At 39.0% G+C, this 23,524-nt stretch overlaps 4 non-coding genes across 4 annotated transcripts; 3 read left to right on the forward strand and 1 right to left on the reverse strand.

Annotated features, from left to right (window-relative positions):
* The first annotated feature begins 4,688 nt into the window (after window positions 1-4,688).
* Window positions 4,689-4,776, forward strand: trnay-gua (transfer RNA tyrosine (anticodon GUA)). Its single transcript is given in 2 exon segments — window positions 4,689-4,725; window positions 4,741-4,776. It is a non-coding gene; the product is annotated as a tRNA-Tyr (tRNA).
* Window positions 4,777-8,418: 3,642 nt separating this feature from the next.
* Window positions 8,419-8,500, forward strand: trnal-uag (transfer RNA leucine (anticodon UAG)). Its single transcript has one exon. It is a non-coding gene; the product is annotated as a tRNA-Leu (tRNA).
* Window positions 8,501-12,957: 4,457 nt separating this feature from the next.
* trnak-uuu (transfer RNA lysine (anticodon UUU)) lies at window positions 12,958-13,030 on the forward strand. Its single transcript has one exon. It is a non-coding gene; the product is annotated as a tRNA-Lys (tRNA).
* Window positions 13,031-22,465: 9,435 nt separating this feature from the next.
* Window positions 22,466-22,576, reverse strand: trnal-caa (transfer RNA leucine (anticodon CAA)). The gene is made up of 2 exons: window positions 22,539-22,576; window positions 22,466-22,511 (listed from the first exon to the last, which is right to left on the reverse strand). It is a non-coding gene; the product is annotated as a tRNA-Leu (tRNA).
* Window positions 22,577-23,524: the final 948 nt, after the last annotated feature.

Consider the following 23,524-nt stretch of genomic DNA (forward strand, 5'->3'; position numbering starts at 1 on the left):
GAGGGGGTGGAAAGTGCCCGCGGTCATTTAATTAGTATTAAAATTCACACTGATTCCCTTGCGAAGATACGGACATAGGAATATTCGTGCGTGGTCAAAAAATGGCATAAAAACGACAAAGTGAAGGCTGTGAAAACATTCACAATGTACTTTATACACAAAGCAAATATAACCCCCCCCCCCCCCCCCCCACCTCTCTCAATTCAATTCAAGCAGCTTTATTAGCATGACAGATGGGTACAATCAGTGTTGGGTATTTGCTTTGCTTTGAGATGCCACTTTTAAAGGTGATATATAAAATCAAGGCTTTAACTTGCTTTAACTCCGCAAGTCTGAGTTCTTGTGTCTGTCCTATCCGAACCCGAAAGTATTACAATATGTATCTTTATAGCAGGTGGTGTACAGCTTTTTAGTATAGATTACACTTTTCTAAAATGTATTTAAAAAATAAAAACGATTACAATCTAATCTTTCCACGTTTGATCCCAAACTAAATCTAAACGGGGAGAAAGCTATGCTGAAAGTTTATTAAGATACTTAGAAGACAAAGATATCAATTTATGTTGCATTTGTCTGATTGTGAATCAAAAAACACATATATTTAAACCCGCATTTGCGATTTAAATCAAAACGTTATTTAAATCAATATAAATGTTTATATTGTAACGCCTAGGTGACTATTCATTGTTATTAAAATGACTTAAATTCGATCATGTTGTGATATTTAGAAATATAAATTTGTTTGGTGCAAGTGAGGTTTTATTTAATCTCTGACTCAGTGATGGCCTGGCATGGTGAGGTGCGCTGGCAGCTATGTGGTGTTACGCAGTGGTGGCCTGACACGGTGAGGTGCGCTGGCATCTGTGTGGTGTGACGCAGTGGTGGCCTGGCATGGTGAGGTGCGCTGGCAGCTGTGTGATGCAGTGGTGGTCGGGTATGTAGAGGTGCACTGGCAGCTGTGTGTTGTGACGCAGTGGTGGCCTGGCACGGTGAGATGCGCTGGCAGCTGGGTGATGCAGTGGTGGCCTGGCACGGTGAGGTGCGCTGGCAGCTGTGTGGTGTGACGCAGTTGTGGAAATGTTCACCATGTTTCACCATGCTGAAAATGTTTGTACCAGACTTTTTTGAGGCCTGTTTAATTGTGTCTGAAGTCTGATGTTGTAAATTTTTTTTGTTAAAAAGATCCATGAAAATGTCACTACTAAAGTTAGCTGGTACTGTTGGTATTGTAAGTGGCAAGTAGAGCTCATATTTTAGATTTTGTGTAGTTGCTAGCGTTGAACTGTGTGTTGGATGCACATGAATATATTCATTATATGCCAGCGCACCTCACCGTGCCAGGCCACCACTGCGTCACACCACACAGCTGCCAGCGCACTTCACCGTGCCAGCCCACCACTGCGTCACACCACACAGCTGCCAGCGCACCTCACGGTGCCAGGCCACCACTGCATCACCCACCTGCCAGCGCACTTCACCGTGCCAGCCCACCACTGCGTCACACCACACAGCTGCCAGCGCACCTCACGGTGCAAGGCCACCACTGCATCACCCACCTGCCAGCGCACCTCACCGTGCCAGGCCACCACTGCATCACACAGCTGCCAGTGCACTTCACCGTGCCAGGCCACAACTGCGCCACACCACACAGCTGTCAGCGCACCTCAACGTGCCAAGCCACCACTGCGTCACATAGCTGCAAGCGCACCTCACCGTGCCAGGCCACCACTGCATCATACAGCTGCCAGGGCACCTCACCGTGTCAGGCCACCACTGCGTCACACATATTTCATCGCCGTATATTTCATGGATATTATGGAATATAATGGATGGATATCTTAGTTATCTTTCTTGTTCACAGGTTTGCATGCATAATTTAATTTTGAAAGCCACTGAGACATCAGGTACTACTGTTATATTTATGAGAAAGAAACAAAACAAAAAACATACTAACAACTGTGCAATCCTACTCCTTAGTTAATACATTTTATTATTCATAAACAGTTAACATTGTTAGCAAAATATTTTGAATTATATTTAACCCTATTTTTTCTTTAGTTTTGTATTTAACGTATTATATGATAGTCAGACTTAATGTATATTTGAACAATGAAAATATATTTTTACAAGATTTTACATTAAGCACTTAAAATTAATATGGTTAATAATAGTAAACTGTAACATGCTGTAACAAGATCGGTTAAACTGCGAAGAAAATGCTTTCAGAGAAAATTTTCAGGTGTGAAGAACATAGATCTCCAATGCAATTTCAACCAAACCTGTTCCCACACACCCTGCCCCCACTACCATTAGAATATACACAAACATTTTAGCGTTTCATTCTGAGCAGAAGACCCTCACACCTGAAGAGTGCTGGCTGTGACGAATTAAACCGGTTTTACAGGTTTCAATCACAGACCATGTGACATGGGACTCAGTAAACTAACACACAGCGCCACCAGATTTGATAATACCTAACCAAAATCCGCAATATGGAAACAGAACCTGTGTAATTGTTGATAGATGATGTACTCGTAACATTTTTTCAAGACGAACTACAACATTTAAAAAATGACTTGTATGTACTTGATATCTCTAATCAATCCATGGGTCCCAGCACAAAACGAAACTAAAACGAATACTGTTTCGCGCTTCTTATTAGTTGCTCAAAAGTAATTTGACCGTATGAAATGCATAATATAAACCTAGAAACATATACGTGAGCAGTACTTAAGCACTGTAGTATCGGTGTTAAGACATACCTCTCAAATACTGTAAATCAAGTTAAAAATATCTCAAGACCGATTCTAGTCATAATGAAACCATGTTTCATGTATGTTTTCTTTTTCATCTTGAAATAACTCATTTCTAAATACCTTTTTCACTGTTAACATCTTGCAGCAACTCTGCCACAAAATATACACTCTGACAGTTCATCCTGCTACCAACATTAAATAAAACAAATCTTAAGATTTCTATATTTATGTCTTTATTAAGTGGTTTCATTAGTGACAAAGGCTAAACTTTTTTGGAAAAATGTATTTTATGTGCTGCGGAAAAAAACTGACTTGCTTTAACAAAATATGTTTACAAATCCTTTCACCTGGCATTTTCGTAGTTAGAAATTATGGAACGCTCTGTTAAAAGCAAGGGAGTTTTTATGTCCGTTGCAGTTCTTTTGCAACATTAATATAATTATATCATTATTAATTTCTTGAGATACGCGATTCCATATTATATTCCCTTTTAATCAAATTCTAAAAGTATGCTTGTTGACTCCGGTATCACGTTAGTTAAAGACTTCGAAGCTTACAATGTTTAGGGAGAAATGGAATACTGGTGTGTATTTTTTTCTTTAAAGTGCCGATTCCTGGAACACCCCTCTGAAGTGGTTCCATAAAATCTGGTATACGGAAAAGAAAGCGTTGATAAATACAAGTGTCTTTTAATACACTCTTTGCTGTGCTCTTGAGGATCCTTGTGATATTTTAAGCTCTAGTTGAATGATAGGTGTCGCATTTTAAATCATTTTCGTAGTTAGAAATTATGAAACGCCCTGTTAAAAGCAAGGAAGTTTTTATGCCCGTTGAAGTAAAACAAAATGCCTGACAAAGTATGGCTTGGACAGATTCCAAGTGCTTGTACAAATGTGCTAAAGAAATTATACTTTGAGTATACAGCTTGTCCAAAGTCATCCATTATTAATACTATTAGTAATATCTTCAGTAAAGGCTTTGATGCATAAATATTTCTGATAAAGGTAGGTTGTGTACTTTTGTCCAACTGAGCAATCTTGCTTTCATAAAATATACCAACATTTTAATGACTGATGATTAACATGCTGTAATACACAGTTCAAAATTAAAGGCTCAAATGCTGTGCATGAGAGGTTAAGCTCCCCCTGGCGGTTTTACAAGGCGACACCGGATAGTTAGTCACGTGACACACGTGAACTGCGTGATACCCCGGTGGGCGTGTCGCGGTATGCCGCGAAATACCTCACCCATTTTGAATGGCTGCATCTGTATAATAGACATCTTTCTTTGATGTCTATTATACATCAAAGAAAGATTTTTATAGGTGTAGAAACTAGTAAATAAAGCCAATGATTTGTTTTAGAAATGTATTCTTAAAATATACAATTATTCACACCTTAACAATATGTAGTTCAAATTATACATTATATACAATATTGTATTCAAATGTCTAATCATTATAAAAAACACAACTAGTAAACTTCAGTTCCAAATTCTAGTAACATGGCAATATATATATATATTAATGACAAACACAAACTAATTACATGAACACGCTAATATTTAACTCAAAACCACATTTCGATTCAAATATAAATTTTTAAAATTTACAACTTCTTTATTTCCACAAAAATATTATTAATGTAGCACAAACGCTATGGTGATCCTCCTCTCGAGACTAATGAAATGTTTAATATGATCCCTCGAGAAAAAAAAGGAATCAATTTCCGCCTGGAATGATTGATGCCCCATCAAACATTTTGTAATATCCCTGGAAGTTTATACAGTAGAATCCTGGTTCGTGGCTTAAATTCAAGGTAAATGAGACTAAGGAAACGAGTTGGAAACTTGATGTCGAAGTGGGATTTAAATCACCCATTTCACATTTTACTTCATTGGGCAGTATGGGCCAGAGAGCAATGCTATAGCGTCCCTTCGATAGCTCAGTTGGTAGAGCGGAGGACTGTAGTGGAGTTAACAGGGAATCCTTAGGTCACTGGTTTGATTCCGGCTCGAAGGAAGGTGCTTTTCATGTAATTTAATAAAAGAGTTAAAAAAGCGAATCTGTTTTATTCAGACATTGATCAAAAGCTCAATAATCAACTAAGCAAAGGCTCCTGTTCCGAATTCAGCCCACGTCTGATTGTCTTGTTTTGGGCAAGATCTGATCTTTGAATTAAGGGACTACACTGTCTGCTTTGTAATTCAAAAATACATACAAATGTCAAGTTTTTTGTAGATATAAAGGTGTTCTCTGTTTTCAAAGGATAGGTACTTAATTGGCACAATGATTTGGTATTGATTTTGTATCGTTGTATTATAAAGTTTGTGCTTTCTGTGTTTTTATCGTATTGTGAACTTATTTTTTAAACAAATGCTTACAAAGGCAAACACGGCACACATCTGTTTATACCAGCGGTGAATTGTACATTTTTATTAAGTACAAGCTACTGTGCACTTCTGGGAGTATAACAGGTTCGATATAAAGTGGCAAAAATATAAAAGGGGAAAATACCCCAGACTGCATGTAAAGCCCTCGTTGTGACTGTTTTAGATAAAATGGCGTACTATGCACGAAATGTTGCAGAAACACAATCTGATATTTTGATACAGGTAGGCCAGCGCTTCCAAAGCACAAAAATTCGTATTCTATATTCTGGTCGCTTGCAGATTAGAATGGCATATGTTTAGCAATAATATTATTTATGGTACCTGAAAGTTTCAGGTTGTTGCACAAAGCTAAGGTATGCGTATACGTGATCTGACAACTGGAATCAATTTCCTGTCGTTAAACTCTGTTTATTTTTAAGTTGAGGCCCAGGATCCAAATCTTCAGTTCTGATTTTTTAAAGTGATATCTTTCCTTCCTGTCGTGGAAGTCACACAATGTGAGCAATTGTTTTTTTTACGTTGCGATCCAAAGAGCCTCAGACGCACAGTCTAACAGTAACCAAACCAGAATGGATTCTGCTGGGAGCCGGGCTGAGCTCATTCTCACTCCCTGTGCTGAAAACAGAATTATTTCTTCCCCGAACATCGTCTACAGATCACTTGTGCGCTTTTAACCTTCTCGCAGCTACGGGCGAGACTGACGCTCATGATATGAAGGCACCCGCCGGAACACATTCTCTAACTCTCACAATCGCGACAGACTTCGCTTTTTAAAAAAAACGTAGATATAGCCCTGCAAAAAGCATTAGCTTTATCAGTTTTTACATTAATCTATTTTGAATCAAAGTTTGATTTTTTTTATTGCATTTTACATTATAATAATAATAATCATCATCATCATCATCATTATTGCTTACACTTATATAGCGCTGTTCTGGATACTCCGCTCAATGCGCTTTACAGGTAATGGGGACTCCCCTCCACCACCACCATTCTCCTGAATGATCACAGAGAGTCAGGACCTCGGTATTACGTCTCATCCGAGGGACGGCACCTGTTTACAGTTTAGTGTCCCCGTCATTGTACTGGGGTATCAGGATCCGCATTAACCGCAGGGTGTGCGCCCAGCGACAGAAACCAGATGTGTGTCGGGCTCGGCTGTGAGCAGGACAATGACGTCACGGGGACAAAGTAGAGGAAATCAAAACGGTTCTATAAAAGACCTGTGTCAGCTGTTGGTTTGCAGTCTGGACTCTAAATCCTCCGATCCGATTTTAAATCTCTCTAATACCTGAGCGGCTTCTTCCGAGTATTTATTCGTATACTTATTAGTAGTATGAAGAATGTGACAAATTTATGATTTCTTGGAACAAAATGGTTTTTATTTGCATTCGAAATGAAGCGGAATTTTAGCGCGACACACAAACCCTTTGTCTTTTTTAGATAGTGATTTTTAAACAGACATAAATGTAGAAAACGTGTTTTATTTTAGCACTACAATAGCAGGGTCAGTGGCGTAATGAATAACACGTCAGGACTTCCATCAGAAAATTATACTGTAGGTTGGACTGCCGTCTGGCTTGTTTCGTTTATACCACTTACATTCTTTTATATAAATGAACTCCACCTGAAAGCTATAGAACACACTTTAGGTAAGTTGTCTGCAGCCTCATGCGAATTTCGACAACTTACCCAAAACACTGTACTGTCTGGAGTTCAGCTCCAGCTCTGAACTCAATTGCAATGAAAACCCATGCGTAACATAACTGGAGAACAGCTGAACTTGTGCTCAGTTCGGTGATGAGGGTTCAGAACTGTCCTTGTTGTAATTAGCACGAACTGCACAGGCTCTGAATCAGACCATGTCAATTAGTCTGATCAGTGTAGGACACGTTAATGTAGAATTATTAATAGGTTTATTAGTTAGTTAGCTCAGGTTTACCCACCTGAACTAATGTAGAATTATTACTTGGTCTGTCTCTTGTTTGTATATAAATGAATGTCTCTGACAATGTAATGTTAGTTTTATGATGTAGGTCAGGCGTTGACATATGCACGAGTATACGAAATGTCTCACTCCTGATTCAACTCATGTTCTATAGGAGATTGGCGACGCCTCCTGTTTCTCGTACAACCATATCAGAACAGAAGACCGTGTCACCCACCTGTGATTCAAGATCGACTCGCATCTTTATCCCTTTTTTGTTCGTGATCATTATTTTCTTTAGTTATGATCAATATTGAACTTTTTCTAAATGAAATGACAATAATCAAACATGCAGGCAGATTTTTGAAAAGTATTCGGAATTGACAGGGTGCCCCTTTGGAACAGTCGTCAGAAAATGTGAGAAAATGAAAGTTATGTAAGCTCTCACACAAAGCATTGAAGATTGGAATCTGAGTGTAAAAAAGCTACCCGTCTCCCAATGATAGGCAGGGATACACACCATGACTCGAATAGACTCAGCAAACTTTAACACCTATGATATTACGAGTGCTTTGCACGTGTCAAATTTCAAGAAGGAACTACTACAACAGTTGTGGACATAATTCATTACCACCGGCAAAGTCCAATACCGGCAACCTCTGAGAAAATAATGTTCACTCATGGAATTTGGTCTTTGAACGGCTGGCGGGAAAATTCATTTATACTCCTGTTGCACCCTCAGCTGAAACATGTTAAAATAACAACGCAGATTTGTTAGAGAACCTGACAAGAATTATTGGGTTAGCACTGTATGTATTCTGGTATATTTACTTTAATTTTAATATAAATGTAAACATGCATGCTGTATAATCTATTGTAATTTTAAAATATGTTAGCTGAGGATGCGAGGGGGGCTATTATACCTTGTGAAACACGCAAGGAACTGTAAAAAAGGCTGGTATTTGAAAAAAATTGGCGATCACAAGAAAACCACAATTTATGTGGTATTATCATCAATATCCTTCAAAATCTATGTTCAAATGAAGGATTTAAAGAAACTATGAAAAAAGCAACAGTAATAGCAGAGGATTTTGATTTTTTCTCTTCAAGTCAGTAGATCGACATAGAGTTGCGCCCCTACAAACAGCACAAAGGATGAAACCCACCTCTTTCGTTATTGCTATGTTTGTGCCGGTGAAAGTAGCATTTGTGCTATTGAAAGCATCTCGGAAGATGAAGGTGCAGTCACTTCCACATGTCATGATATCATTAGATCCGACGACAAGAGCTGAAGCCCCCGGCATTTTCCAAGCCAGGAATGTGAGGAAGATAGGCAGGGAGGAAGGTAGGGTGGCCGAGCGGTCTAAGGCGCTGGATTTAGGCTCCAGTCTCTCTGGGGGCGTGGGTTCGAATCCCACCGCTGCCAAATGTTAGTGTTTTAAGACCTGCAATACGATCAGTAAAAGCGCTTTTTGTTAGGCTGCGGGAGGTGTTTAGAGATAGACTTTCTAAAAGACAGGCTTAACATCAAGGCAGAAAAAATATTTTGTTTTCTCAACAGAAATTCTCTTTGGCACGTTCAGCTTTATGTAGGGAACAACATCTGCCGAGATCACTTTTGAGGCAGTGCACATGATAGTGTACCGGCAAGTAAATTGAATATTGGTTATGGTGGTGAGCTGCTTTTGTCTGTGAAACTTTTAATTCTTCACGCCGAATCGTTGGCAGGGGTAAAGCTTATTAAATCTTTGAACATAGCGCTCCATTAGAAGTTCTTTGTTCGTGATCAAAAGAGATCAGAGGATTAACTTCATGAATTCACATAGCATACCTTACAGGAAAGATTTAAAAGGGGAATTGATTGTGCTTCCTGATGTTGTTCCTGTGGTTTCTTTGGATACAGAGGTGAATGTTCTTTGACGTTCTGCTAGAGTATCCACTGGGTGGGCTTTATCAATCAGCTCGGATAGGTCATCAGTGCTCCGCCTCCGGAAAATAATCAGCACTGTCGTTTTTTCCTGTGCTGTCTTTTAAAACATATAAGATCACAAGTTTACAGATTTCTCCAAATAACAACTATACATTTTAACCCAGCGGTTAGCATTCCTTCAATCCAATAGTTTTACTCCTGGTAAAAAGCAGCGAAATATATAGAGAGATGATATTCAAATATTTCAACATTCTTATTGGATTACCTGTATGGATATTTCGCTCAGAATTCCTAATATGATTTTGAGTTCAGTTTTGCTTTACTACTTTCAGAGTCTTTTATTGACCTTGCTGAAGCAGAGAAGTGACATAATCACAAATGCGACCTACCTGTGCTGCTGTTTTTGGTTAATAATGATTAAAAAAAAACAGCTCCTTGCATTAAGAGCAAGAGCAACCAACACGCTCGCTGGTTGTGTTTGGTATTTTCCGGGGTGCTCTTCCTCAGCTGCAAAGTTATTTGGTGAGCAAAGACCTCTGAGAAGGAGTCTGAATCCGTCAACAACACAGGAATTCTAAGATCGCACTGCTGTCTTGTGTACAGAGATCTGCTTTTTCCTTATAGAGTTTTTTGGTATTTAAGAACACGTATCCTACCTTGAATGCTAGTTTCAAAAGATATGTTACGGGATCACAGATTTTCTTGAAAAGATTTGGGGATGCACTTACCGGGATTCAAACCCGGCTCAATTATTTAGAAGGCACCTATACCACCAACTCACTTCTGAGAAACACCGGCACATTTCCGCAATCCTCCCTCTCACCTACAAAGTTATGAAGAGACAGACGTCCAATGAAAACTAATTTGATTCACTCAAGGCTCCGTTCTTTTATTGTGATGTCATTTTAATTAATGTTAGCTGTGATAAGGTGTTGTTTCTGTCTCTTAAAGTTTAAGTCTGCTCCTTTCTTCCTGGTTTAGAAATAACATGTTTCATGATTGTTTACAAACACCACTATCAATTATTTATCCAGCTCTAACGCCTGTGTGCGTTGACAAGGCATCTCCAAAGGACATATTAAATAACATGATCCTTCCTGTTACCATTCCTGTGGTTGGAGCGTTGTTTCGCCCTTTTTCGTTCTTCTACAATATTTGCAGACAGGACTTTATCACTCGAGTTGTACAAAACAAGTCGGTCCATGAAAATCATCTGTACTGCTGTTGTTCTATGCGTAGTTTAATCAAGGTAGTCGAGTGAGGAGGTAAAAAAGCACTCCCCGTCGATAAATCAATCATCGTCGCCCGTGTGACTGGATATAAAAATAACAGATTCATTTTAACCAATCTCTGGAAGCTTCGATGCGGTTATTTTTCCTTCCTTATTTCTTCATTCCTATGAATTTACTCTGTAGTAGAGGAAACACAAAAGTGGGAAACTGCAGGCATCCTTCGTTAGTGGTGGATTGTGTTCAGAGAGCATCAGCACATCTCAGTTCTGTTAATAAGTCTGTTGGGGATATACCTCAGTGGTAGAGCACATGCTTTGCATGTATGAGGTCCCGGCATCTCCAGGTGCTTTATATTTCTGTGCTCACATTGCAATCTTCTGTTGAATGTGAACTCTTTGCTCATGTTCATAGAGAGCCAAGTTCACACAATTAAACTCAGGCACACTCGAAGTGCTACGGTGTTGCTCTGCTGTTTTAAATGTACCTCTAAAGCATTTAGTTCTGTTAACTACCAAATGATTTGAACTAATTTTATGTCATATTCAGGAAATCCAGAGGTCTTCAGACGTGTCGTGGCTGTTGAAGAAGACACCTTTTTAATCTCACCCGGGATTTCTTGAGAGATCATTCAGTGAGCGAGTCCTCCCTCTGGACTCCACACTGAGCTGAAAACTACGCGAATTCCATTGTACAACTGAGAAAAAAACTGATGGACCAAACAACGACATTTGATGATTACAAGAAATTCAAGAAACACAACAGTCCGAACACAGGTTTGAATCCCGAACGCTTAATTTAAAAGACAAAGCAAAGGATACGACCTGTAAACTCTCTTCGTGTCTTACAGTTTATAATATAAAAAAATCTTACTTTCGGAATAATTTCTTGCTGCTGATAGACTATTGTAGCGGCGAGGCTTAATAATAAGGCAGAATTAAGTGTTTCTGAGCTTCCCAAATGAGGCCCCATTTCTCTGTTCATCTCTGTGGTGCAGCCACAGAGAAACTATTCATGCAAGCTGATTTAAGGTTTGATAAGGACAGCTCCCAAAGGGGGATGCACTTAGCTAAGCCTGGCTGTCATGATCAATGGTCATCCATTGGCGCCTATCTGTCTAGGGAGTGCCAGATGGACATCTGGACTGCATTACTAAGTGTCAGGGGTAAGTGACTCATATCTCACCTTGATCAACCAATCAGGGACTGGTAGGGCCGAGTAACCCACGTGGGACTCTGATGCCCATGGAACTTTCAGCCAATCAATGAGCTGAAGTTCCTCCAGGTAAAAACAGGCAACACAGAGAGCCTGGAAGATTCGGTGAGATTCAGAAGGGATTCAGGAGAATTCAGTGGACTGTTCTAAAGGGAATTCAAAGGAGAATTCCAGGGCAAGACGGCCCAGGAGCAGAAGGCTCCCAAGGGCAGGACATTCTCGCAGCGTGCCTCCTGACCATCCTGAGACTTAGCCCGGACAACCACGGAACGGCCAGTGTTTCCGAGTGCCAGAACTTTCCTTTGTTCTAAGAGTCTAGAGTGGAGGTTGCCAGAGAGTTACCAGCAGCAGGCCTCGTGGACAGGTTGGACCTGTGGACAGCTGAATCACTATTCAGAACTAGCTCTTCATCAGGAACGAACCGGTCCTCTTCCTGACTTGCTGGGACCCACAGTCATCTTTTCTCCTGTGCACAACTTTGCTAGTTAAAACCAACAATGAGCATCAGCAGCGCACCGTCACAAGCTGCACAGCACAGCCTGGCACGCAGCCAGAGAGCGCTGATTGGACAGCAACAGCCTCCAACTGTTTCTTTGAGTCCGCAGGAGATCTGAATCCCCAGAGATTGGATGAGTATTCAACTTCATTGCATTACTGCTCGAGAATTCAATTGTTATCCCAACCAGTTGATATCAATTTAATTCCTAAGAGTTATGTACTTGTTTTGAGTATCTAATGTAGAAGTTATAACCAAGTTCATTTATGAAACGGTCTTAATGAATGATATACTGAACGTATGTCCTCTTGATATGTGTAACTCTTTGTAACTGACCGAATATACCTTTTGTATTCTGATAACCCTCTCGATAAGATCTGTTAGGTTTATATGCATATTCTATGTATTAATAAATGTATCCTCGTGTATTAGTACCTGTGTGTGTGCGTTGTTTGAGTTATGTCGCATGGTTGGATTCTAAAGCCATCAAAAGAATCAACTTTGTGATTTACTGCTACAATTAATAATTGTCTCAGTAAATGCCCAAACCCTACAGAACTGGTGCCTTCAGAGAGCCACTATGATTACATATTTGGCGTCCCTGAGCCGGTTTTCTTACACTATTTATTGAATTTTAACAAAAGTGTGCACACTTATAGAACTAAGGCATTGAAAGTTTTTTTAATTGTTGTTCCAAAAAATGTTCCATTTGTTTTCGTTCTTAATGTTGTTGATTAAAAGATCTTATTAAATGCGAAAAAATCTGAATGTGAAAAAAGGTCAAAATGCTATTGAAAAAATCAGTAATGTGAGGAAAGATGAATTGTGGGAGCCCCTTACCTCCCCATGTCATGCTGTATTTCTCACTCATTCTACTGGGAGTGGTGCCGTTGCTTCTGGATAAAGTCTGTCAGTAGATATTCCAGACGGGTCAGGTACTGTATGACTGCGCTTCGGCACAAGAAGAGACATGTGACTTGCGAGGATCACGACAGTATCATTCACCGTCCAGAGCCTGGATAGCTCAGTCGGTAGAGCATCAGACTTTTAATCTGAGGGTCCAGGGTTCAAGTCCCTGTTCGGGCGTTTGTGTTTTCCTTAAGTGTATTGTGAATTTAATTATAAATCGTATTTTATCTTCCACTCTTCTAGCTGTACTGTCGATATTTTAAAAGTTAATCACTTGTATTTTCTTTAGTGTTTCCTTTCACAAACCGAAAATGTTCAAGACTATTTTGTCACCACACTCCACGTAGAAAATCACAGGAAAAGAAAAGGAAACGCAGTGAGGAGCTCACACAGTGAGTACTCTTGAATACAACAAGAGGAAAGGCACACTGTGGAACATCACGTCCAAGTTTACAGTGATGGCTTCTATTTCCACTGATGAATGAGACAGATTCATGAGGAGATCCTCAGCACAATTAAGCGATCACATTGCTATTTCGGTCTGATGCAGAGGCTCCATGTGTGTCAGCAGTACTATAAATTTTAAGTCTTATACACTTTCAGGGGCTGCATCTGTAGGGCTTCATCTAAGAAGACTGTTTTACTTTACCACACGGTTACATTCACCCACCCAATTTATTCTCAGAATACCCAATGGCTCAATAACCCTGTTTTCCCCTGGGAACCACCAGTGTACAGTCCCATTCCATTCACAAATATAACAAATATATTAAATTAATATATTCAATGAACAAATATATTCAATGAACTGTGTAACAGAGAGCTGGAATTGTTTTTAGGGATGGCTGAGTGGCTAAGGTGTTGGACTTAAGCTCAATAAGCAAATGTCTATGTGGGTTCAATCCCTGCTCCTGTAATTTGCTTTTGAAGTGACAGAACACTTTGAAGATTTACACTCTATTAAAATATGTATTTACTAAATTGCAGTTCGCATCACACCCTGGGATAACTGAACTCTCACTATCACATACTTAAGGCTTTACATGCATTAGCTGTGATACAGCTCCTAATAAAGACAGAATGAAACTGTATCAATAATAAATGACATGTTTTAAACAAACGTGTATTGATAAACTTCATTATTAATAAAAGTGGTGTGACGGGAAAGCAAATTAAATATTACAATGATATTCCAAGCAACTGATGTGTGCCGGAACCAAATGTCATCCACTGTGGGCTTTGTAAATTGTTTAAAAATTGTAAGTGAAGTTGAGATAATTAACAATTTGTTGAATCCTGCAGTTACAGATTAAAATGTGAGAAGAATTTCTCTGGGTTTATCTCTGTCCGAGTGCCTGATGTGAATATGCTGAACACAGTGTCTTTGATTTATGTACTCAAACAACCAAAGAATCCCATTCTTGTCATCCTATGGTTTGTCAAACGTGATTTTTTCAAAGTGGGTGCGATTCCGTTTAGTCTTTCGCTCTTGTACTAGAGCAGTAATGTTTCTAGACGTGCATGAGCATGGTATAGCAGGCTGACAGCAGGAACACGTGGCCCACAAGCAGTGACAGTATCAGAGGTGTCTGCAGTATGTTGGTTTGTGAGCAGCGATAAAATAAAATGCAGAGGAAGCAGGTGTGCCTGCATTAATACAGCTCCATCGAGCGGAAAAGTAACAGAAGAACCAACCTAAATCCAACAAAAAGTTTCTGCAGCTGAAATCACAGGCAAAACCACTGCAGGCTTGAACTCACAACCTCAGCATGACTTCACTACGTACTGTGACATAAGTACAATGCACTGACCAACTGTGCCACTGGAGCTGCACAATGGGCTTGTTACATGTCTTAGATGTATTTATTGGAAGGTTGCAGAAATCATAAATCACTGATTTCATTATCTGCATGTTTAATATCTAGGAGAGAGAACTCCTTCAGGTTCTACAGCTCATAAGTGCACTTTAAGAAGTCTTTGCTTTTGTGAGATGGATCTCCGAGGTGCATCTTTTTCTTATTACTAAAGATACCTCTACATTGTAAACTATTTGAAGACCTAGAAAAAGGAACATGGCATTAGTTGAAATAAGCACTGAATGGGTTAAAACCCACGCTCTTTGAATTGCTAAAGTGATGCCTTGTGGAGAATAAATCAACATACTTTATTCGCACAGGTCACTCGGCCACGGACAAGAACCATCAGCTACCACCAGTATTATTATCATTATTATTATTATTCAACCATTTGGGGAACAATACAGTTGAACAATCCCACTGTTCTTATGGCAAGAAAAATAACATGAGACCACTGTAAGAGGAAGAGTGTTGTAATTGTTTGAACAATTGATATCTATTTTTCCCTCTTTTGGGCAACCCTGTGGTATTTCTTTTTCTCTTCGTTGTTGTGCACGGGCTAGTTCTACAGCGATATTTGCAGCAGAAATTTCTGCGCAGCTCCATATTAAATCTGTTCTCAACTGCAACGGACAGAAGACGACTCCAGTAGATAGCTGTGTAGTTGTGTAGGACCACACACGACAGTGATAGTGCGGCTCTTAATGGACTTGTACACAGACCACATGAGAGGCAAGCAAAATGCTTTTAAAATTCCACAGGCTCACCAAGTCAGAGGAACAGCAATGAACTGAAAAGATCTGTTACAGACATCTATGTTAACCTCTTTAGAGCTATAAATGCCATTTGTTTAATTTATCTGTGGATTAACACTCCCAAGTAACAGCACCTTACAGTATATTAATGTTAATTCAACTGGTGGACATTAGCTGGTGTTTTTTGTAACAATTTGCTTGCTCTGCTGTAAGGAATAATAATAACATCACTTTATTAACCCCTTACAATTTATTGCATTAGAAATGATCTTTTTGCATACCCCAGCTTGCTCTCCATGAGACACAGATAAGGAGAGAGACTGGGGTCAGACCACAGGATCTGCCATTGTATGGTGCCCTGGAGCAGTTGGGGTTAAGGGACTTGCTCAGGAGCCCAATTGAGTAAGATTCCTCTGCCAGCAGAGGGATTTGAACAACCAACCTTCCAGCCACAGGCACAGATCCTTAGCCACAGAGCCACTGCTCCGCCCCAAGTATGTAAAGTAAAGTAAAGAATATACAGTATATAAAGCACGCAAACTTAAATGTTCAAAGTTTTCAGGCTCTTTAGCATTTTCCTTCACATATGGAAAAAGTTCGATGTGTTCTTGTCACATTTCTACACGTAGATAACACAAGATAACACGTACACAAGAACGGATGTAACAGTACAGGACATACAGTGAGGAATTCGCGCAGCTTTCAGCTCAGTGCGAAGTCCAGAGGGAGGACTCGCTCCGTGAATGATCTCTCAGGAAATCTTGGTTGAGATTCAACAGGTGCTTTTTCAACAGCTACGACAAGTCGGAAGACTCATTGAAGTCCGAAAAGATCAGCCTCAGTGAAACTAACTAACTGTCCTACTGTTCTCTGCTAATGTAGAGGGTGAATGTTGATTTAGGTGAATGTAAGGTTTCTTTCTTGTAAAATATTTTCAAGCGTATTTTTGCAGCTGAAAATTAATCTTGTGCATTTGAATTAATTCCGATATTGTCACCTAATTCTATACATTGTTTCATCAGACTAGAACATTTAGAGGAGCTCAACTGCATTAATTAATTGCATAGTGATAGTATTTCTTGCCGTTTAAATACTTCAGTCAAAAATGTAGAGAAGGTGCTCCTATTTTCACCATTATAAGAACTGTGATGCACCAGTATTATTTACTCTCATAAAAGTATTGTAATTGTATTGTTCTGTTCCTTTACAGTCTTGAGTGACACAAATCTCTTTTACTGCACTACACTTCTCCAGAGGCCAGTTCAGCACACAAGGATCCTCAGTCAAACAACCTGCAATCACTTGATAAAAGCCACTTCTTATCCTTTCTCTAAGTGTTAGTGCTACTATTGTATGCAAAGGAGGCGACTTGACAATGAAATCTTAAAGTCTTCATGAAGAAAGAGTCTTCATGAAGGTGTGCATCGTGAAGCTCTCCACTGGCAATTGACCAGGCTTGTGAAGAAACCAATCTCATTCAACAATCATACAAATTGCACAGCTTAAGGCACATGAAGTGAAATCCGTGGGCTAATTGACCCAAAACAATGTCCCCTTCAGATTATCCGCAAAGCTGTTTTGCTTGTTGACCACCTCTTCCTACATTACAGTGAGCACATACTGTATATTTCAGTATCTTTTATTTACCTTACTATTTTACTGTCCCTTTCCCCCATGTGGAGATGTATCCACAGCCAAAACCCCATAGTTCGCCCTACATTTGTGCCAGTTTTACAATCGGTGTAGGAGCCTGCCTTACAGAGGTCCAGTGGCACAGATGGTTAGTGTGTGGTATGCATGTAGCTGTACACAGTGGAGTTATAATGAGGTTTTGTGTTCAAGCCTTCCCTGGAGCATTAAGTCTTTTGAATGTTTTCCACCCATAAAAAGTTCATTCGCCGTAGTAGTTTCACTGTGACTTTGCAGGTAAAATATTCTTTTTGAGAATAATATTTCATATGCGATAAATAACTGAACTAGAAAATATTGGAAAGAAATTGCTTGTCACACTATTCGCAGCAGGCACTCAGACACAGAAATGTCCTGTCATTAAAGAAAATTCATGAAGAATAGGAGTGACATCATTGCAAAGGCGATATTTTCTGATGTCTGTTTTGGTTAATCATTTGCGTGGTAATTACTTCTGTCATTATTACTAATACTGATAAAAACAGAGGACACAGCTCTCTGGACATTGGGCAGGACTCTAGAAAGTGTTTTTATTTGCAAGTGGCTCTGGAACTCAACACCTGGTGATGGGTCACTTCTGTCAGACACACCAGTGGAACCCAAGCCCACCTACACACACACTGATAGATAAACACCTACATTCTCACACACATTTACACTCACAGACACATCACACATTTATACACACAATAAGACACTCACACACTCACATATGTACACTCACAGACTCACAGATACACAAATAGATACTATATATGCAAATAGACACCGCATACACTCTTGGGTACAGGTACACTATAACTAACACTAATGCAGATACTGCTAATATTACAACAGTAACACTATCACCAAAACTTACACTATCATTGTTACTAACACTGACAAAAACTACTACTAGACTAATAATACTTATAATAACAGTAATACTCTCATGAAAACTAACATGATGATAAAACTAAAACTATCAGTAATGCTATCATCATTAATACTCACATAGACACTACACACACTGACAGACATGCCCACACATACACTTACAAATATAAAACTACACACTAACAGACACCACACACTCATGGAAACAAACCATACACATTCTCAGTCATGCATTCACAGAAACAAAAAGACACTAAGCATACTCATAGACACACGCTCACAGACACCAAAGAAACATCAAAGATAGATTTTATAGGTGTAGAAACTAGTAAATAAAGCCAATGATTTGTTTTAGAAATTTATTCTTAAAATATACAATTATTCACACATGAAAAATATGTAGTTCAAATTATACATTATATACAATATTGTAATAAGCAAATGGCTAATCATCATAAAAAAACACAAGTATTAAAGCTACAAATTCTGGTAACACGGCAATATATATATATATTGTAATGACAAACAAACTAATTACATGAACTCAAAACCACATTTCGATTCAAATATAAGTTTTAAAAATTACAACTTCTATATTTCAACGAAAATATTATTAATATAGCACAAACGCTACTTTCTAATAAAGACAAAAAGAAACAGTTTTGTGTCTCATGGTGATCCTCCTCTCGATCCTAATGAAATGTTTAATATGATCCCTCGAGAAAAAAAGGTGTCAATATCTGCCTGGAATGATTGATGCCCCATCAAACATTTTGTAATATCTCCGGAAGTTCATACTGTAGAAACCTGATTTGTGGCTTAAATTCAAGGTAAACAAGACTAAGGAAACAAGTTAAAAACTTGATGTGGAACTGTGATCTAAATCACCTAAAACATTTCACTATATTCGGCAGTATGTGCCAGAGAGAAGTGCCTAATAGCTCAGGTGGTGGAGTGGAGGATTGTAGTAGGAACAGTTGCGAATTCTTATGTCACTAGTTCGTATCCGGCTTGAAGGAAGGTGCTTTTTGTATACTTTAACGAAAGAGTTAAAATAGCAAATCATTTTCACTCAGACGGTGATCCAAAGCTCAATAAACCACGAAGCAGAAGCTCTTGTTCCGAATTCAGCTACTGTCTGATTGTCTTGTTTTGGCCAAGATCTGATCTTTGAATTCAGGGACTACTCTGTCTGCTTTGTAATTCAAAAGTATATACAAATGTCTTGTTTTTTTTTGTAGATACAGTGGTGTGAAAAAGTTCCTGATTTCTTATTTTTTTGCATGTTTGTCACACTGAAATGTTTCAGATCATCAAACAAATTGAAATATTAGACAAAGATAACACAAGTAAACACAAAATGCAATTTTTAAATGAAGGTTTTTATTATTAAGGGAAAAAAAATCCAAACCTATATGGCCCTGTGTGAAAAAGTGTTTGCCCCCTAAATCTAATAACTGGTTGGGCCACCCCAACAGTTATTAGAATGCCACCCCAACAGAATGCTTGATTCAAAGGATAAGTACTTAATTGGCTTTATGATTTGGTATTGATTTTGTATCGTTATATTATTAAGTTTGTAGTTTTTGTGTTTTTAAACAAATGCTTACAAAGGTAACCCCGGCACACTTTCTGTTTATATACACACAATCTGTTTATACCAGCGGTGAATTGTACATTTTTATTTACAAGCTACTCTGCACTTTTGGGAGTATAACAGGTTCGATATAAAGTGGCAAAAATATAAAAGGGGAAAATACCCCAGATTGCGTGGAAAGGCCTCGTTGCGACTCTTGTTTTATTGTTAAATACAGCGTACTGTGCACGAAATGTTGCAGAAACACAATCTGATATTTTAATTATTATTTTAATAATTTTATAAGTATGAGGCCAAATATTCAGTTCTGATTTTTTTAAGTGATATATTCCCTTCCTCTCGTGGAAGTCACACGATGTGAGCAATTGTTTTTTTTTATTTATTTTTTTCACGTTGCGATCCAAAGAGCCTCAGACGCCCAGTCTGTCAGTATCCAAACAAGAATGGATTCTGCTGGGAGCCGGACTGAGCTTATTCTTGCTTCCTGTGCTGAAAACAGAATTAGCTCTTCCCCGAGCACCGTCTACAACTGCTGGATTGTGCTCTGCCTCCTACTAATCCAGCAATTAGTTTGATGAAAGACAGATCACTTGTGTGCTTTTAACCTTCTCGCAGCTACAGGCGAGACTGAAGCTGGCGATATGTAGGCACGCGCTGGTACACCTTCTCTAACTTTCACAATCGCGATAAACATTTTTTTTAAATAGACCTTTGAAAAACTAGATATAGATAAAACTAGATAAAAACATTATCTTTATCGGTTTTTACATTAATCGATTTTGAATCAAATTTGATTTTTGTACATTGCATTTTACATTGAAAAAAACGTGCATACCTAATCCACCAACGGACAGAGCAATATTTTACGTTGCCTTCCAGAGCTTCCAGCATGTGATGGATTTGTATGGGTGTCTGTATGATACCACTACAGCACTGGCACAGGTGCAAAATCCACTTTCACGTGACTTTTTCAGTGTCTTCTCCTCTCACAAATGGATCGAAACACAGGAGCCAATATTAGAGAAAACGACAGGTGTTTAAACAGAGGATGTCCCAGTGTCTGCGACAACGCATTGTATACATGCAAATGGTTTATCATTTAAAACCCAACAACATTCTTTTTCTCCCTGGTGCTTATCAGCTACAGTACCACACATGCGAGCTGTTGTGTGAAAGAAAATTCATATGTGCATAGGAAGGCAGAATAAAATCCAGAACTGTACTGGTGATATCGATAAACAGGGTTAATGTTCACAATAAAACTTTATTGTATAAAACGTTATAATTCGTAAATATATATTTTTTTTAATTATGCAAAGTGTCTGTTAAACCATTCATGAAGGAGTTTTAGACAAAAAACACACAATTATATGAGAAAATATATTTATTAAGTTAAATGTGCATTTAACTTACTTTTTAACAATTTCAAGTTAAAGGTCGATGGAAATTGTTGCCCTGCTTTTTTGTCATAAATACACAAGCTTGTTATGTCTTATGTCAGAAATAAACTATATGAAATTCATTAAAGCAACAAAAAGTAAGCGCCACAAAGAAGACAAACATTTGCGTTTATAGTGCAATGTTATCTCGAGCCTTTAAAATTACTTAAAACACAATTTGTTTTTCTCTGTGGCTTTGTCATTTAGGTGTGTTGTTTTTTTTACACATTGTAAAAAAGTCGCTAAATCATACGAAACATAAAAACTCCAATTGTAAACTCCAATTCATATTCCTGAATCTTAAACCTATGGAGTATTTATACCTTGTCTTAGTATTTGTGAATATTACAGAGCTCCTTTTCAAACTCTGTTAGTATGGTTTAGTGCTTAGGTTTCCTGGTTTTTCACCCAGGCGGTCTAGGCTTGACTCTTGGTATAGGAGCGCGTCTGTGTTGCCTTCTGGATTTCAAATGAGCAGCTCAGTGTAGAAAAGAGCCCCGTAGATCAGCATGTACATTTGCCTGGACAGTAGAGTTTTCAGAAAGCCACCTGGCTTTCTACGAACAAGTAATGAGACATAGAGAGAGGTTTAGGAAGTAATGTGGCCACGCGGTCTAAGGTGCCTGGATTAAAGCTCCAGTGTCTTTGGGGGCGTGGGTTTAAATCCTCCTGCTACCAGATGCTTCTGTGACCCATTTTCTTCTGAATTGGAAAGCAATCAGTGGAATTGTGTTTTGACAGTCTCTTGAGAACCTAAGCAAAGTTTTTAGAGATACTTTCAGCTTGACATCAAGGCAGGAAACAAAAGCTGTATTGCATCCTCTCAACCCAAATGCGCTTTGCCACCTTTAGCGTTATGCAGGGAACAAGCATAACGTCTGCTGATCACTTTCCAGTCAGTGCAAATCGTACTGTGTTTTAATATCGGTTGTGCTGGCGTACTGCTTCTGTCTGTGAAACTTTAATGTTGTGCTAAGAGTTAAGAGGAGTGCTTAATGTAAAGAGGAGTGTATGAAGGTCATAACAGAGGGAAGACACGTGTGTTCCTCACGGGAAGCTGTCACTCTGCATTCTGTAGGGCTACAGGTTGATTTCACATGCCACATTTAATTAAATACAGGAGAAACCGCAAGGAAAACCATATGTTTTAATAAATCTTCTGGATTTATATTTCGGTGTTTCACCTTTGAATGCATACCTTGGCCGTAAATCTTTACTCGATTACAGCCACGCCAAACAGTTCTTAAGGCAGAAATCAAAGCTTATTTGACTTTCTGCTAATAATGTGTAAGTGCTCATGAAGCATTTCCCTGCCCACCATGTGCCCACAAACCGTTCTCTCCGTTTTCCTCTTCCTGTCGTTGTCAGCGAGCACAACAAGACGGGAAAAATGACAGAGCTGTCAGGAATGGGATTTGAACCCACGCCTCTATTCAGAGAGCAGAACACCCAAGCAACAGAAAGACAGGAGTCCTTGAGTCTGCCACCTTAGACCACTCGGCCATCCTGATTAGTTTCATAGGTCAGTGTGTTTAAAGCACCAGTAGTTCACAAAACTAAGAAATGCTTTGCTGGAGAAGCGCCACGTTGCCTGTTGTTGCCTAAATTGATCCTGGAAATCAAATATTCGGATCGATTCAGAGTGTGCTTTACTATGTTTACTATGTTTACTATGTACTATGTTTAGGACTAGTTAGTGTGGTAGAATATGGAGATCATCTCCAGCTCTGAGCTCAACCGCAACAAAGAGTCGTGCTGAACAAAGTCAGAGCTCAGCTGATCGTGTGCTCAGTGCGGGGCTCAGGAGCATTGTTGTGGTGCACGAACTGCAGGGGCTCTGAATCAGAACATTTCAATTTATCTGTTCAATAAGTTAAAATGCAGGACACGTTAAAATAGGATTATTACTTTGTCTCTGTCCCGTTTGTATATAACTGAATGTCCCTTACATTTTTAAGGACACATACCTACTAATGTGATACTCATTGCAAATAGTCCCAAAACAAGCAGGTCTGGCAGCTGCGGGGTTGAAGGTGAACATGTATCATATTCTAATGGATACTATTTCCATTGATGAATGAGACAGATTCAAAAGGAGATCCTTCACACGATTAAGCGAACACATTGCCTTTTCTGTCTGATGTAGAGGCTCCATTTGTGTCAGCAGTACTATAATTGTAAGTCTTATACACTTTCACGGGCTGCATCTGTAGCGCTTCATCTAAGAGGATTGTTAGAGCACAGTTACATTCACCCACCCAACTTATTCTTTGATCATCTAAGAGGATTTTTTTACTTTCGCACACGGTTACATTCGCCCACACAACATATAATCTCTGAATGTCCAATGGCTCAATAACCCCGTTTTCCCTTGGGAACCACCAGTGTACAGTCCCATCCCATTCAAAAATATAACAGATATACTCATTTGATATATTCAATTAACAAATATAAAAAGA

Source organism: Lepisosteus platostomus, chromosome 5 (genome assembly GCF_059453375.1).
Source record: "Lepisosteus platostomus isolate fLepPlt1 chromosome 5, fLepPlt1.hap1, whole genome shotgun sequence".
Taxonomy (NCBI): domain Eukaryota; kingdom Metazoa; phylum Chordata; class Actinopteri; order Semionotiformes; family Lepisosteidae; genus Lepisosteus; species Lepisosteus platostomus.